Raw genomic sequence first — 16084 nt, 5'->3', positions numbered from 1 at the left:
CAGAACTTGCCAACACGAGAACACGATGTTCCCCCAGTGCCAGAACACGATGTTCACCCAGTGCCAGATTACTTCCTCATTCACGCTGCGGGAGATTTATTGCATGTACGGGATACCTGCATTAGCGACTCAGCTCTTTCTTTCTGCTTTGGGTTTATATTACTTGTACTTTTGTAGTAGGCCCTCAGAGGTACTCAAGACTAGCTGCAAGGGATATCTGACTGCACGTAGTCGATCCACCTAGGCCCCGATGTCTGGTTCGGAGAGGATGTTCGGAGGGATTTTAAACGAGTAGTCAGAACAATATTTATTCTTATGAACGTAGAATCGGCACTTTCCTGTCGTAACAGGTTCTTCTTGGTCCTTGAGGTATAAGTACAGAAGGCAGCTGATAAGCATTTTGGTGAAACGAAGCCTCAAATCCAAGAACTGAATTTTTGTGACAAGAAAATTATGGGCGATTTCTGGCGATTTGAATGCCTGAAGAAAGCATCTAAAGCAGCCTTCACAGCACCCTTCACACTGTAATAGCGCATTATATCCAGCGTTTCGTGTGGCGTTCCTGTCAGGCAGTGCAGGAAAGCCACGACGCAGCGGAGCATGCGAGACCACAAGCACACCCTTTCAAAACCGAACTCCAAAGTGCTTTATTTGGCGCGTGCCCCGTTGCTCCTGCCCGGCAGTCACCACTGGTGTGTGGACCACTACATCTGCCCGCTCAAGTCACAAGTTCAAGTGGTCGGGTGAAACCACACGATAGCCGCTACGAGTGCACACAACACTATCACCAGCATCACGTGAAGGAGCAGGTGCTGCCGTCTGAGAGGTTCGCTCAGGTGTTGCTGCCATTTGTATTGGGTGGTGAGGTTGAAGCAATGGAGTCTCCACTCACATTAGTTCGAAAGAAACTAGATGTCTGTGATTTCGGTGCGGAATTGTTCCATGCTCTGTTTCGACTACAAATGACCTTGGACGCTGAGCGCTGCTCAAAACTGTGGCACGAACCTGATATGTACAAGTCCAGGCCTCTTCACCCGCTTCCAGTGATGGCACATCTGTTACCAGATGACGTCGGTCGAACTCCTAAGCAGTCTTTTTCTTCGTAAGGTTCGTCTCTAACTACTACCTCCTCCTTTACTGGTCAGGGCGGACGAAGCTGCTCGTCCATCTTTAGGAGTCGAGTTCATAATCGCCTTCCCATTAGTAGTTAAGCAGTGCGAACACCCCGGGTGTGTTCCTATAGCTAAGAGTCATGTGAAGATCTTACGCCTTGCGGAGGAGGTATTTCACAGTGCGCATCATCCTTTTTTCCTCCCCAATAGACGGTGGGTAATAGGGGGTACGGTGATGTGGTCGAAGTCATCGGTGGCAGCAAATGCGGCAAATTCGCGTGAAGAGAACGGTGGACCATTCGCCGACATTATCTATTGCGGTATCCCGTGTCGCGCAAACAGGGTCTTCGGCAGATAAATGACCACTAGAATCGTTGTGCTCATCAGCGTCATGACCTTAAGAAGGTTCTTCTTAAGCCTTCTTAACTGCCATTAAGATGGTGCCATAAAGAAGATTTGGCCGTTAAGGTGAAACAAGTCCAGGCACAGAGATGTTCCCAGGGGCGGCCAGGCAAGTTGGTAGGGAGGAATTGTTCCTCTGGATTTACTCGCCTATGGGCGCATTTTTCATAATTGGCGACGAGAGAAGTGATCTCAGCCGCCATACACGGCCACTATACAGACTCACGATCGAGAGCCTTTGTTGCGACTTATGTCTTGATGTCCTTCGTGTAGACGCATTAAGACTGCTGGCCTCAGTGACGAATGGATAATGAGGCGAATGCCCTTGAGAAGAAGGCAATCACAAAGGAAAGTTCATCCTTCACTGACAAATACTTTGATCCGTGAGGAGGCATCGTTGACTTGTTTGGCATGGCGCGCTGGCAGAACGAAATCAGCGCGATGCACTGTCTATCACAACTCTGCCCTTTCCTGATATCCCGTATCTTCACAGGCACCACATCTGTAGCAGAAGTAACGAATTCTGTATCAAAGCATTCCGCAGTGTTTACTGAATTTACATTACGAGGGGCGCGAGACAGTAAATCAGCCATAGGCCACAATTTTCCTGGGACGAGCATCAGCTGAACAGATAAGGCATTGCCTTTAGCTTGAATCTTTGCACCAACGGAGGAAGCACAACTTCCATCTTGCAAAACAGTTAATGACACGAGAGGAAGGTGATTAGTTTTTACAGTGAAGGTGATCCCCCTGATGAACTCGTCAAACCTGTGGATGGCCCATGTTGTATGATCCACGCGGTATGATGATCCAGGCTATGGTGATCATTAATATTGAGGCAAAGGCTACAGGCCTGCACTCACCACATGGTTGTGATTGCAACAGGACTACTCGAAGTAGAAAAGAGCTGTTAGCAGCCGAGACTGTGGTAGCATATTACTAGTACTAGGACAAGCAGCGGTCCTACGTCAGAAGTGCCTTGACTTTTGTGAATGCTGCTTCATGTTGGTGCTGCCAAGTCCAACTAGTATTTTTGTTTAGTAGGCTGGGCATAGGTGGACTGATTTCAGATACGTGGTATAAACCTGCCAAGATGATTTACCATTCCGAGTAGATGTCTGAGAGCTTCAAGACATGCGGCAGATGCCTTTGCACGGACTGCTTCAACCTTGCCTGGATCTGGCTTGATGCCTTGTGGTGAGGCAATAACGTCTGGGAATGAGACTTCGGAGACCACAAAGGAACTCCTCTCCTGGTTTAAAGTGATGCCTGCCTGCCTGCAGAGTCAGCACTTGCTCAAGCCTTGCACCATGTTCCTGCTTATCACTTTGAAACAGAAGAACATCATCAGTCATATGAACCACACTACCCTGACCTTCGAGAATCTGTGCCATTTGTTTTTAATGTACTCCAGGACACGTGATACCGAGGTGCAGTCGTGAGAAACAACAGTGACCGAAAGGTGTGATGAAATTTGTCAGTTCATGAGAGTCCACCGACAACTTCACTTGGTGAAACCCTGCGATCGCATGCAGCTTCGAAAAACCAGCTGCATCGCCGAGGAGAGCAGACTTGCTCAACAGTAGGCAGAATGTCACGCTCTCTGAGAACCACCTCATTCAGTAAAGGGATGTCATCACTCAGACGATACTTCCCATTCTGCTTAGGTACACTACCAGACCGGTAGACAACACAGTTGACTTATCAATCCGACAAGTGACGCCTTCGCATTCAAGGTTCTCCGGTTATTGTCGAACAACTTCACTCAGAGGGATAGGTATCCGTCGAAGAGCATTGAGTGAGAATACTAGAGCATCTTGCTTTAAGATAGTTGTGTACTCACCTCGCAGTGCCGAGGCCACACAGCAGTTTGGCACGAAGAGTTGACTCAGGAGTGTTCACGGCATTAAGGAATTTGACGACCTAAAGGGCCTGGACAGCTGGTAGCAATGGTACAAAGCAATGGTGCGCAAAGAGATTCAAGGACGAAAAGATGGTGAGAGCTTCTTTTCCCTTGCCAATATGGACGTTCTAGATACGAGCCCCGCGAACCGAGCGGTTGACCTGGGAGTCCCGTCAAGACTGCGTCATTGTTGTCGTTGTCGAGCTCGGCCAGGACTCGAAGCCAGTGACTTGGGACTGCATCAACTCCTAAATCAACTTTGAATTTGTTTGTATATTTGTCGACTGACATCCATGAACATGGCTTTGGCAGCTGACTCCATAGCGTGCAGCTTGGTGGCACCGAGTTCCGTGTGCTTACATATTCTGGAACGACAAAGTTTAGCGAAATGACCTTTTCTACCGCAAGAATTCCAGACCGAGTTCCGTGCTGGGCACTCAGATCGTGCATGAAACGCGCGACCGCCGAAGGGACAAATTTGAGCTTCGCGCTGGCAGCGTTCTGACTTCACGTCGATTGAGTGAGCTGTTGTGGTGTACATACGCTGTCGCGAAGGAAATTTTCGACCTTTTGTAGCAGCAATGTTGATCGCGGCTTGAGAAGTAGCCTGCGCGAGTGTTACCTATGAGCTTCCTCGGACTCACGAGCTCGAGTCCAAGCTGCTTTGAGAGTGACCTTCGGGGGAGCGGCACAGCTGGTCTGAGAGGCGTCTCAGGCAAGCGACAACGAACCTTTTCCGAACCAAGTGTTTTTCAAGCGCCGTTGAAGGGTAGTTGCATCGTTTGACTTTCATGCAGAGTTTTAGGCATGTAGGAAAGAAAACGGTAGGAGAGAGCATACCGCAATGCAATTAAAGCCAAACATGTCGGCCTAACACATGATCGTACGTCAAAGTACGCGGTTGGTTTTAGTGTTGCCACTTGTGAGGCAGAACGACGGCAGGGCAGGCGAACAAACGCGCACCGAACAAGGACTACTGGCATAGCTACTGGGAACAAATCGTTTCAGCAGATCTCAATCCTTGTTCCGTGATCTCGACACAAGAGGTCACATGTTGGGCCACCACTGTAGCTTCAGGAAGCGTGCGCTTACCGAGGCTGGCTGCGTGGCCTACTGTTTCCTCCTATGTTTTCCTGTGTCCATCTTTTTGAGCACGAAATGCATTTAGCTCCCGTTGTTGGTGACCTTCAAGTCACCTTGAGCCAAAAGCCAGAGCCGTTATCCTGGTACTCGAACGAGAACATCCGGGCAAGTTGCGAGACCAAATCGAGATCATCCGGACAACCAGTCAAGACCGCGTTACATACGCTAATTACCTTCCAAATAAATTACAAAAGAATAATGCTTCCAAATTCTTCCTAATGTTTGTTCACAGTATTACTCAAGCTGTAACTTCTTGCACGCTGGTGTTTTATTTGTCATTTCAGTAGGGACGTTCCAAAGGCCGACATTGGGCACTATACACTTGATAGTCATCTTGTGAGGCTGAGACACAGTTGCCTGTGATCTTTTGAACACCAGCGATCTTTGAGTTCCGCAACGCTTCTGGCACGCCGGCAGTGCCGGTAGCGTATGGCAGCCTCCAAGCCGCTAGCGTCCGGCGCAGCGCGAATGGCTGTTTGACCGAGACGAATCTTGCAATGAGGTTCTGCCTGTGACAAGAAACTATTGCGTCCATATGGACGAGTGTGCAGTATGGCACAGTGAGATGTGGTGTGGTGTTTTGTGGTAGGGAGTACCGTGGTGAACATGTACTACACCCATTTTAAGAATGTGCCTAGTGTCATCTCTAACCAATCTACTTTGCCGGTATACATTTCATGCTTGCATCTATTCTCGACTACGGGAAAGCAAGAATTTTGGTCCGCACGGCTTCTAGCACCTTGCCCTACAATATTCCTTGTCGGGAAACAGCTCAGCCGCTCTTCTCATGTGAAGTCAGAACCATCATACTTTTTTTTCTTAGATTCGTGGACAACAAAACATAAAGGAGTCTTGGGAACCGGCGTCTCCTCTGCAGTGCACACCAAGTAGCCAACTTCATCCCCGGTAGCCCATTGTTGGTCTTGTTCCTTCGAACATAGTTAAATAAGTCGCACATGAACTAAAAGAGCTGGACGCGTGGAATATGGCAGGAAGTTGCACTTCGGGCCCTTCTCTAATACACGTTCAAGTGCTGCGGGAAGCTTCGTGCCTCTTAAGTACTTTACTGGGTTTCCTGCTTAATGAGCTAGGGACCTCGTTGGGAACGAAGCCCTGACCTTCTGCCATAGAAACTCGCCTATCTAAGCCACCGTTTTTTTTTGTGCTGCGCGACTTGACTTTAACACCACCACCAATTTCTAATGCCATCGATATCCTTATTCACGCATATTGCGTGGGCTGGCTATCTATCTATGCCTCTAACCGTTGTCCCGCCAACTTAGGTCACAGGGCAGTCCATGGTCTAATCTGTATAGAATCGGTCTGCCGTGATGAGGGAACCATGTTCGAAATTAACCGTCCTGCCAACTTGGGTAATGAATCCTCCCTTCGAAGTTCCCGATAGCTTGACATTTCATCGCTTGTCCAGCGGCACAAACCATCCCACAGCAGTGTACCCTCCCCTAGAGCAAACTACCACTCATCTTCACTCCTTTTTTCTGACGGCCGCATGAGACTGGAACAATTTACCTGCAATTGTCGTGCACCACTCTGATCCACATCAATTCAAGGCGGCACTGGAATCAGATTGTCCCTGTAATTAAATCCCATCCCTCATGTAATACGCCAAATGTGTCCTTTGAGGTATAATAAATGAAGTTAAATGAAATTAATATATGACTTGGCTATTAGCTGTTCGTATATGAACTTCGTACTCTTCGGTCACTGGGCATGTGCCACTAGGTATGGTGACTGGATATGTCCAGCTGGGTATTACCGCTTTTCAATTAACCTTTTTTTTAACTTCAGCTTGGGTCGCTGGTTATGTGCCACTTGGTATGTGGCGCTTTTCAACGAGCGACGCCAAATTGGGTTACTGGATATGTGCCGCTGTTCAATGACCATGAAAATGCTTTGACATTTTATGGTGCGAGGCGGAATCAAACTCACTCATTTATAATGAGACAATAATGAGACACTGTGAAAATATATAACTACGCACACGCCTCGCATGTACTTCACGGCCTACCTGCGAGATAGCTCCGCGTGTCCAGTGGGAAACGCGAGAGGGAAGCCCAGCTGTATACAGGCCTCACATATGGCACGTTTTGGCGGTGGCAGTAAGGCATATTGCTACAGTCCTTCAGTGTTAGTAGCATTAGCATGAGCACTCAGCGTACGATGACTTCTACCGGAATCTTCAGGCCGCAGCTCTTTGGCGCGCGGATGACTTCTACCGGAATCTTCAGGCCGCAGCTCTTTGGCGCGCGTTCCTGCGTTGAGCGATGGAGTGTCTCGGCGTCCCTCGTAAGAGAGCGAACGAGCGCAGCGAAGCATGAAAGAGTGAGCGCAGCGGGGGATGAAAGAGAGGCGATAGCCAGGATGGCACCACGAGGAAAGCTAAGGAAGAGGGTGCAGCGCTACCATGATGAGAAAAGCGAAGGAGGAGAGTATGGCCGAAGGCTTAGGAGGATAGGAGAGAGCCGCACGATATATGCTCCGCGATGGCGACCCAGTGCGCATGCGATACTTCGCCACCGCTGCAACCGCTAAAGATTGAGCACTGCGCGCGCCAGGCCCACCCGTATTCAGTCTTTCTGAATAATGAGCCGCGGAACAAATGGAAGGCCTACATCTGCCGCCACTGCTGAACAAGCTGCCAAAGCGGAGGCTCAGTGCCGCCGCCAGGCGCACCCACCCGCACAGATTTCAAATTCTTTGGCGGAGTATAACGCCACTTCAAAACACCTGCACAACGGCGCTCATATTTTGCGTTACAAAGTATCATAACCGTCAGTGATTCTTTTTTTTAAATGATGTCGGTTGTTTTCTGTTGGCCTCATTGCGTTGACATTCTGCTCAAGGTAACGAAATTAAAACAAATACTCGCCAAGTGCATAATAACAATGCAAAAGCTTTGCGTTTCGCGGCCCGTACGGGTCCCTTCGCAATTAGAGCAAGCGCCATGACTCTTCATTAAGTTTAGGCGAGATGGACAAGTGCGTGTGCGTAGATTTCGGGCACACTGCCACTAGTCCTGTTAATCCCTTGGCGCTTCGTCTGAATATGGAACAGAATGGACAACTGGGCTAGTTGGTTTACTTGCATCTCGAAACTGTAAAAGGGCACAAAGACGAGTACGAAGAGACAACACAGAATAAAGAGCTGAATATGAGTCTGAATGTGGAGTGATTCTAGTAGTAATCCCGAAGGTAATAGCTCTCCGAGGTGATAATGGACGACGACTGCCCGTTCATCGAATGCCCTGTTTTCTCATGGTGTTCAGAAAATGACTCGGAAACAGAGCTCCCTTTCGCGACGTCGTATTTATGCTGCTTTAGGCGCCTTTTGAAGTTTCCAGCCTCGCCCACTTACGCTGCGTCACATTCTTTTCACAGGGCTTTATACACGACACACGGGTAGTTGGATCTTTTCAAGGGGTCCATTCCGCGCACCAGTTGACCACGTAACTTGCGGCAAGGACATGTGCCATCCAAGCGCCACAGTCATTAAGCTCTCTGGGCAAAGCGACTCTCACGACTCGTGCATACGGAATGACAGTGCTTTTGTTTTTCTTGCATGCTCCGTGATTGTCGGGCGCTGAAGCGTGACACTCTTGGTCCCTTAGCCGTTGACTTAATTGACTGAATGGGTAGTCATTACAGGTCATGTCCTCCCATACATCCATCAACTGTGCTTTCCTCCTTGAAGGACTCGAGCAAAGCCGGAAAGCGCGGTTGAATGGGAATGAAGTAGGCGAGTGTTTGAATCCAATCGGGCGCACGGAAGAATAATTGGAGTGTATTCCAGTTCCTGTATTCTTACGATAATCCGGTGTCGCAGATGCTTGGCAGTTCGTTCCACGAAAACATCAAGGAATGCGATGCCGCTACTTTCTGCATGCTCCACTGTGAAGTGGATGCTCGGCTTGAATGAATTCAGGTGACCTTGCAACGTCTCTGCTGCGAATTATACAAAAACAGCCGCCAACATATCGCACGAATTTGAGGACAGGGTGGAGTGACAACGACGCTGAACCTTCTGTGGCCTACAAGGCGATGTTGGCGCACGCAGTGAAAACAGAAGCACCCATGGCCGTTCCAAAGACTTGCCTTTGGAAATATTTGTTATAGAAGTACATGTTTTTTAGGCAAAGTTTCAGCAGGCGGCATAGGACGTCTATGCAAATAGGTGTACGGGAGAGCACAGTGGGATCCTGTTCCAGGGCTTCCTTACAACACTGAACCACGAAATATGCAGCAACGCATGCGAACATAAATTTCACGTTGAAAGAGGCCATGGAGTGGTCCTCGTCGATAGTGCACAGTTTTAGGCAGCGCATCACCCATTCGCTGCGTGTCGTGATCTCCCGATTAGTGAGGCAGTCGCGTCACACTTCACTCCGTTTGCAGATAGATAGATAGATAGATAAACTTTATTAAAAGAATAATCAGAAAAACGGCTAATGGTCGGGGCCCTTAGTACAGGGCTCCGCTGGCTCTTGCCATCTTCTCAGCTCTCTTAATCAGCTTGAGCTGGTCGTCGAGGGCCGAGCTGGACAGCAGTGCCTACCATTGCTCCCTCGTTATGTTCGTGTCTGGGTGTTCTATGTTGTGTAGTGTGCACTCCCACGCAATGTGGTATAGGGTTGGTGTGGCTCCACACCATGGGCATTCGTCCCTGTAGGCTGTGGGGTGTATCCGATCTAATATGTGTAGGTTCGTGTAAGTGCCTGTCCGGAGCCTACGCCAGGCAGCGGCATCTTCTGTCTTTAGGTTTCGATGGGGTGGTGGATATCGCAAGCGACGCCCTCTGTGGTAGTTCACGATGGCTGAATACTCGAGGTCGACAGGGTCCAGGTCTTCTGCAGCCGGCGTGATGAGTGCTCGGTTATGTACGAATCCTCGAGCTGCTCTGTCGGCTTGCAGGTTGCCCGTGATGCCAGTGTGACCCGGTATCCAGATGATAGTTTGGGTGGCGAAGTCCTCAGAGTCCTCCTTGAGTATTCCGGCTAGGACTTGTGCAGCAGGTCTTCCAATTCTACCCTGTAGGAAGTTGCGGCAGGCCTGCTGGGAATCCGTGAGGATCGTCAATGGTTGATTTGCGTGTAGGCCCTCGCGGATGGCTAACGCGATGGCCAGCTCTTCGGCTTCCGTAATCGTGCAGGGGCGGGTCGATGACGCGGAGGTAACGTGGCCTCGGTGGTCGCATGCCACTGCAACTGCGCCCTTGTTGTTCGTCCCATACATGGCGGCGTCCGTAAACCGGGCCGTTGTACTGAACCTGAACGCTTTCTCCATGTACTGGGCCCTTGCTCTCCTCCTGCCGGAGTGTAGGTTAGGGTCCATGTTGCGTGGTATCGGGGCAACGTGAAACCTGTCCTGGACGTGACGAGGTATCAAGCAGGTTTCTTGGGTTCCTGTTGTTATTGCTGGGAACCACAAGGTTCGTAGGACCTGCCGGCCCGTGCGAGTCCGCGCAAGTCTCTGTTGTTGCGAGACGTAATGGGCTGCTGTCAGTTCGCTGAGGGTGTTGTGCAACCCTAGCGCCAATAATATTTCAGTCGATGTACTCATCGGCAGGCGGAGAGCGGTCTTCAAAGCCATCCTTAAAAGTGTGTCGGCCTGCTTTGTCTCGGACTGTGTGAGGTGGTAGTAAGGCAGGCTGTATGTGATTCTGCTCACCACCAGGCTACTGACCAGTCGGAGGGTGTCCCTTTTCTTCATGCGTCTGTTCTTGGATGTTACGCGGGAGATCATGCGTGATACCACCTTGACGCTGGTTTTAAGGAGCGCAAGGGTGTGTGTGGCCCGCTGGTTGGACTGCAGCCACATGCCCAGCACCCTCAGCAATGGCTTCTCTGGTATGAGGCCCCCGTTGAGGCGTACCTCGAGTCTCCTTGTTGGGTCTGTGGGGACTGTGCGGTTACCCCGGCCTCGCCAGACTCGTAGAAGCTCAGATTTCTCGGGGGAGCATTGTAGACCCCGTTGGCTGACGTAATCTTGGATGAGATTTGCTGCAGTTTGCAGCCGTTCTTCTTTTTCAACGAGGGACCCTGTTGTGGTCCAGCGCGTTATATCGTCTGCGTAGATTGCGTGCCGAAGACCTGCTACGTCCTGCAGTTTGCTTGCGAGACCGATCATGGCGACGTTGAACAGCGTGGGAGAGATGACAGCACCTTGTGGTGTGCCCTTGTTGGGAGGGTGGTACACTGGAGTCTGGATCTCTCCCATCTTCAGCTCCGCCGTGCGGTGGCGCAGGAAGCTCTGAACATACTTGTACGTTCGCTCGCCGCATTTGGTGTTGGCCAGCCCTTCTAGGATTCCTTGGTGGCGGACGTTGTCGAAAGCCCCTTTGATGTCGATTGCTAGGATGACGTGCTCGCCGCTGCGGGAAACGTTACTGAGGACTTCTTCCTTGATTTGAAGTAGCACATCTTGCGTGGACAGGCCTGCGCGGAAACCGAACATGGTGTCTGGTAGGTGTTTGTTATCTTCCAAGTGTCTCTGTAGTCTCGTGTTTATAATTTTTTCGTACACCTTGCCGAGGCAGGACGTGAGCGATATGGGTCTAAGGTTTTCAATTGCCAATTTCTTGTCCGGATTAGGGATCATGATTATTCGTGCGTGTTTCCACATCGCCGGTACCGTACCTTGTTCCCAGTGTTGGTTGAGAAAGGCCTTGAGCGCGGAGATAGACTGGTCGCTCAGGTTTCTGATAATCGAATTCGTGATTTGGTCCGTGCCCGCCGCTGTGTTACGGGTGGTGGCTGCGATGACTGCTCTCAATTCGTTTTCGGTGATCGGTTCGTCCATTAGTGGGTTGGGTTGTCCTGTGTAGGGTGTTCTACATGGTTGTGTGGGAGTGGGATCTACATAGCACTTGGTCTTGATGGCATCGATGAGGTCTTGTTGGCTGCCTGGGTAGGAGTGTAGTAACCGTTCCAGAGCCCTGTGTCCTTCTCCTTTGGTTTTGGTGGGGTCCAGGATGGCTTTGAGGATGTGCCACGTCTTGGCCATGTCCAGCGTGCCACAGAAGGAGTCACAGAATCTATACCAGTTCGCTGAGGCGAGTTGCATGGCATATTCTTCTGCTTCCGGTGTTATTTGTGCTATGCGCGTCTTCAGTTTCCTGTTATATTTCTGTTTTTTCCAGCGGTGGGTAAGGCCCCTTTTGGCATCCCACAGGTGTAGTAAGTGGGGATCCACCTCTGGGGTCTTTGCCGTTCTGGCGATTTCCTTTGCGTGGCGTTGTTTATGTCGACGGAGATTGTCGCACCAGTCTTCCAGGTTCGTGATTGTGTCGGCATCCTGTTCTTGGGCTTCCCTGATTTTGCGCCAGTCAGTGAGTTTAGCTGTGCCGATCTGCCTGCGTAGGCGTCCAGTCTGTAGTGTTATGTTTAGTATGTAGTGATCGCTGCCTAGGTTTTCGAGTGTGTTGAGCCATTCGGCTCGCGTGGTTTGAGTGATGAAGGCGAGGTCGGGAGTGGTGTAGCGTGTTACGCTGTTCCCTTCCCTCGTTGGTATGTTCGGGTCTGTGATGAGTGTGAGGTGACACTGCTCAATTAGTGTTTCTGGCTGGAGACCCTTCCAATCCTGCCTCTGGTACCTCCATAGCGTGTTCTGAGCGTTGAAGTCGCCTATGATTACCAGGGGACTGTCTTTAGCAATGCGGAGGGTGTCCCCAAAGAGTTTTCCTATGTTTGCCCGCCTTTGGCTGGGGGGGCAATAAATGTTGAGGATGAAGGCGCTCTGTTTCTGGTTGCCTTTGTATATTATTTCGAGAAGTACATGTAGTATGTCCACGTCGTCTATGGGTTTGTGTTGTATGGTTGTGATGTTTCTGTCTACTAGTGTGGCTACCTTCCACTTGTCGTCTTGACTTGTGTGGTATTCTTCGTAGCTATGTAGTGTTGGTCGGGTACCGGGCCCTTGTAGGGCTATGACCCCCGGTGGCTTTGAGGAATGGGCGATCAATTGTGTCAGCAGCCCTTTCTTCCTCCGGAACCCACGGCAGTTCCATTGCCAAATTTCTAAGTTTTCTTTGACTTGCCTGTATGGTCTAGGCATTGTTGGACGTTGTGGTCGGTGACGTTACGATTTGGTTCGGTGCTGCTACAGGTGTGGCCTTGTAAAAGTTCTGTCGTAGCGTCTTTCGTAGTTTTATGGAGTGAAGCTGGTTCCTAAGCTTGCTATCTACAGTGGATTCCATGTGTTTTATTGCTGCATCTGTGCGTTGTATTGCAGTCTGTGTTATTTGTTCCAACTGGGCGCGTGTAGCGTCCATGAAGGCTTGCATCTGGTTGCGGATGGCATCGACATGGGTTTGTAGGTCGATGATGTCCTTGTGCGGAGCCATCTCTTCTGGTATTTGTGTGAGCTGTATCACTTGTTGTTTGAGTTGTCTGTTTTCTTGTGTGAGTGTTTGTATCTGTGCGCGCATGGTGGCGAGTTCCTGTTCCAATTTAACAGATAGTGGCGTCTGTGGTTTTTTATACGAGGGGGAGGCTACTGCTGCCCAGCTTACCTCGTGTACTTTGGTGATAGTCCTCTTGGGTGAGGCTTCCTTGGTCTTTCGGTGGTGCTGCTGGGACCACTTGTCTTTGAGTGCCGCGGTGGCTGGTGCTGCCTGCTCTCCTTGTTTGGACGTCGACCGAGATCGCCGTCTGGGCGATCGAAAGTGAGACCGGGGGCGAGAGCAGGAGCGGGACCTGGACCTTGGGTTGGAACCGGACCGGGATCCGTAGATGCTCGGAGACTCCGAGTAGTCGGAGTCTTCCCGCTTGGAGCTGAACCATCGCGGGCGAAGGTCAGCCGCCTTGGTCGACTGAGTGACCGGGCGGGGCTGTCGTTGGGTTTTGGGTGTGGTCGTGGAGGTAGGCTTCCATCTGGGTGGAATGCGCTTGAGCTTGTTGTTGCACTCTGTTGCGGCCGTGAGATGGGCCCCTCCGCACAGGGCGCACTTCGGAACTCAAGTGTGTCCGGCGCCTGGGTTAATGTGGTTGCAAACGTTGCACGCACGAACCGTTGGGTTGGGGCAGACGTCTGGTCGGTGTCCGGTGATTGTACAGATGGAGCAGAACTGCCTTGTCGGCTGGTAGTCTCGGCAAGGCATCTCCCCTCCGTAGTAATACACAAATCTAGGCACCTGAGGTCCCTCGAAGTGGAGTAGGGCTGTCTGGGATTGTCCGAGCATACGGGCCCGCACGATGCGGACTCCATGTGTGCGGACCCGAAGATTCGCCATAAGCTCTTCTTCGCCGGTGCCTGCGTCGATGCCGTGTACGACACCTTTAAGCAGGCCCTCGGGTGTTGAGAGATACACCTTCACAGGGTGTGATCGTCCGTGAAAGGTGAGGCTTACAATTTTCATGAGGGTGGCCGCCGTGGCCTCGTGAGGGGTGCTCACGATGATGATGTTCGAGCCGTGTCGCAGGCGGACGATGAAATCATCCCCCTTGCAGGTCGGCGCACCTCCGGTGGCTTGGACGATCGCCTTGGCCACCTGGTGGGTCTGTAGTTTTCGAACTGTGAGGCCCGGGGTCGGGCGGATAATGATTTTCATGTCAGTGCGCGGGAGTGGAGGCGCGCGTCGGCGAGGCCTGCTCCTTGCAGCCGCGTCTTCAGAAATAGGTGTTCCGGCTCCGCGCTCTTCGCAGGTAGCTTGCGACGTGGCTGTCGAGGCGGCGGCGGCGCCTGGGTTAGAGCTAGCCCTAACGGTGTGGCTTTCGATGGCGGGGTTTGCCCGACTGGGTCTTGTTCACCAGTGGATTGTTGTTTTTGAAGATGGCGTTTCCGATGAAGGGAAACGACCGTTTGCCACTGAGATTCTTGATTGTGGAGCTGCTCCGAGAGGACAGGAGACGGCCCAGGCAAGGCCTGGTCAGGCAGGGGTCTCGGGTGACTCTCGGATACGACTTCCATGGTTTCAGTGTCGGTGGGTTGGTGGGCAATGGTGCCTGGGTTTCCCGCGATCGTAGCGTTCTGGGCTGGGTCGCCCCCACAGCTCACCGTAGAAACTGTGGCTGCTTGCGGGTCTCCGAGCTCCCGCGCGCCAGCGTTCGGTGTTAGGGCTAACCCTACCGTCGGCGTGGCCGAACGAATAGGGCTCTCGTTGGTCTTAGAACTGCGGCTCACCGAAGTTCGGTCCCGTAGAATCCCCTTGATGTTTAGAAATATATTCCGCTGATCCCAGTGGTACCAGAAGATTTTGGAAGCTTGGAAAACTTGAAATCACGGAATCAAAACACGCAGAGGGTTGCGCTCAAATTTTGTTTTAGGGAGTATCGTAATCGCCGGTAACTTTTTTCTTAATTATTAGAGAGAACTCGGGCGCGGGGATCGTTCAGCTAGCATGGGAGTAAGGCATAGCACGTAAAGTGGTTATTGTGTGCTGGGCGCTTCAAACGTTCTTGTGGCTGTATTTTATACACTTGTGCTGCATTTATTGGATTGAGATCTGGGGCAATGCTATCTTTTTTAATTGCAGCAGGCAACAAGGGTCAGTGCGCCCACGTCATCATTGAAGATGGTTGGACCTATCAGGCAATATTTTGTTTAATGACTAATTTCCTCATTTACAAATTCGTTGCAAGCGAGAAGGACGAAATTCTAGCAAATGTATTTGCCAATGTTGATACTCGTGCTGGCTGAAAAGCCATTATTGCTGCTCCCTGAGACCCATATTGCCAGAGTTCCCATAAGTAAATTACGTAGGGAACTTTATGACGGCTACTACCTAAATCGCTCACATACGGCCTGAATGTTTTAGCTCATTTACAAAAGAAATGTAACAAGTGGTTGTCATACACACCGTGAACGAGGCGCCAAGGCGGGGTCAAATTAAGATGCCGTCATATCAGCATCCGAAAATAACACTACCAAAGCACGGACGCTTAATAGGCCTTCTGGGGCACCAGGAAACGCTGGTTGCAGTCCAAAGACCAAGTCACAAACCAAAGTTGTCGAAACTGAAGGAAATACATTCTTGAAATGAGGTGGTTACATTCGCACATGCACACCTCGACTATAGGCACATCGGAATGCAATTCAGTAGGGTGTTCACAAAACTATAGAAAATAAGCAACGACAAGCACTGAGAGTTCACGTACAATGCAGAATGAAGAGGAGTAGCAATGTCCGCTCGTATTTATCTGTGCTGCTAGATGTCCTCGGCGTAACTAGAGGCAGATCTCTAAGAACGGACTTATTCCAGAAATGCAGACGCCGCATGAATTCATCGGCTAGCTTGCCGGGGTATCTCCTTCTGTAGACGGCCGGCCTTCGCGTTACGTCTTTTCACCGGCGCGGTCTGATCTCCACTGATTCCAGCACGGCGCTTTTATTGCCTTCACCTGCGTTTCTGGAACTTTCTGATGGAGTTGTGCTCCCAAAGCATGAACAAAGCCTGCGAATCTTCCAGAAATTTCTCGCGTTTTTGGCCGCGACCACTGAAACGTCTCCGAGAGGGGTGCTGACTCAACCGTTCGAGCACGCAGGGGCTGTCACCTCCTTTCCCTCTACTA

At 50.8% G+C, this 16084-nt stretch overlaps 1 protein-coding gene across 1 annotated transcript in view; it reads left to right on the top strand.

The window, feature by feature from the left end:
- The window catches only part of LOC142558318 (uncharacterized), a 50776-nt gene that overhangs the window by 19588 nt on the left and 15104 nt on the right, over positions 1-16084 (top strand). The gene's annotated exons all lie outside the window — the stretch shown is intronic.

Source organism: Dermacentor variabilis, chromosome 9 (assembly GCF_050947875.1).
Source record: "Dermacentor variabilis isolate Ectoservices chromosome 9, ASM5094787v1, whole genome shotgun sequence".
NCBI lineage: Eukaryota > Metazoa > Arthropoda > Arachnida > Ixodida > Ixodidae > Dermacentor > Dermacentor variabilis.
Note: the sequence above shows the minus strand (reverse complement) of the source record. Positions and strands in the feature narration are given on the sequence as shown.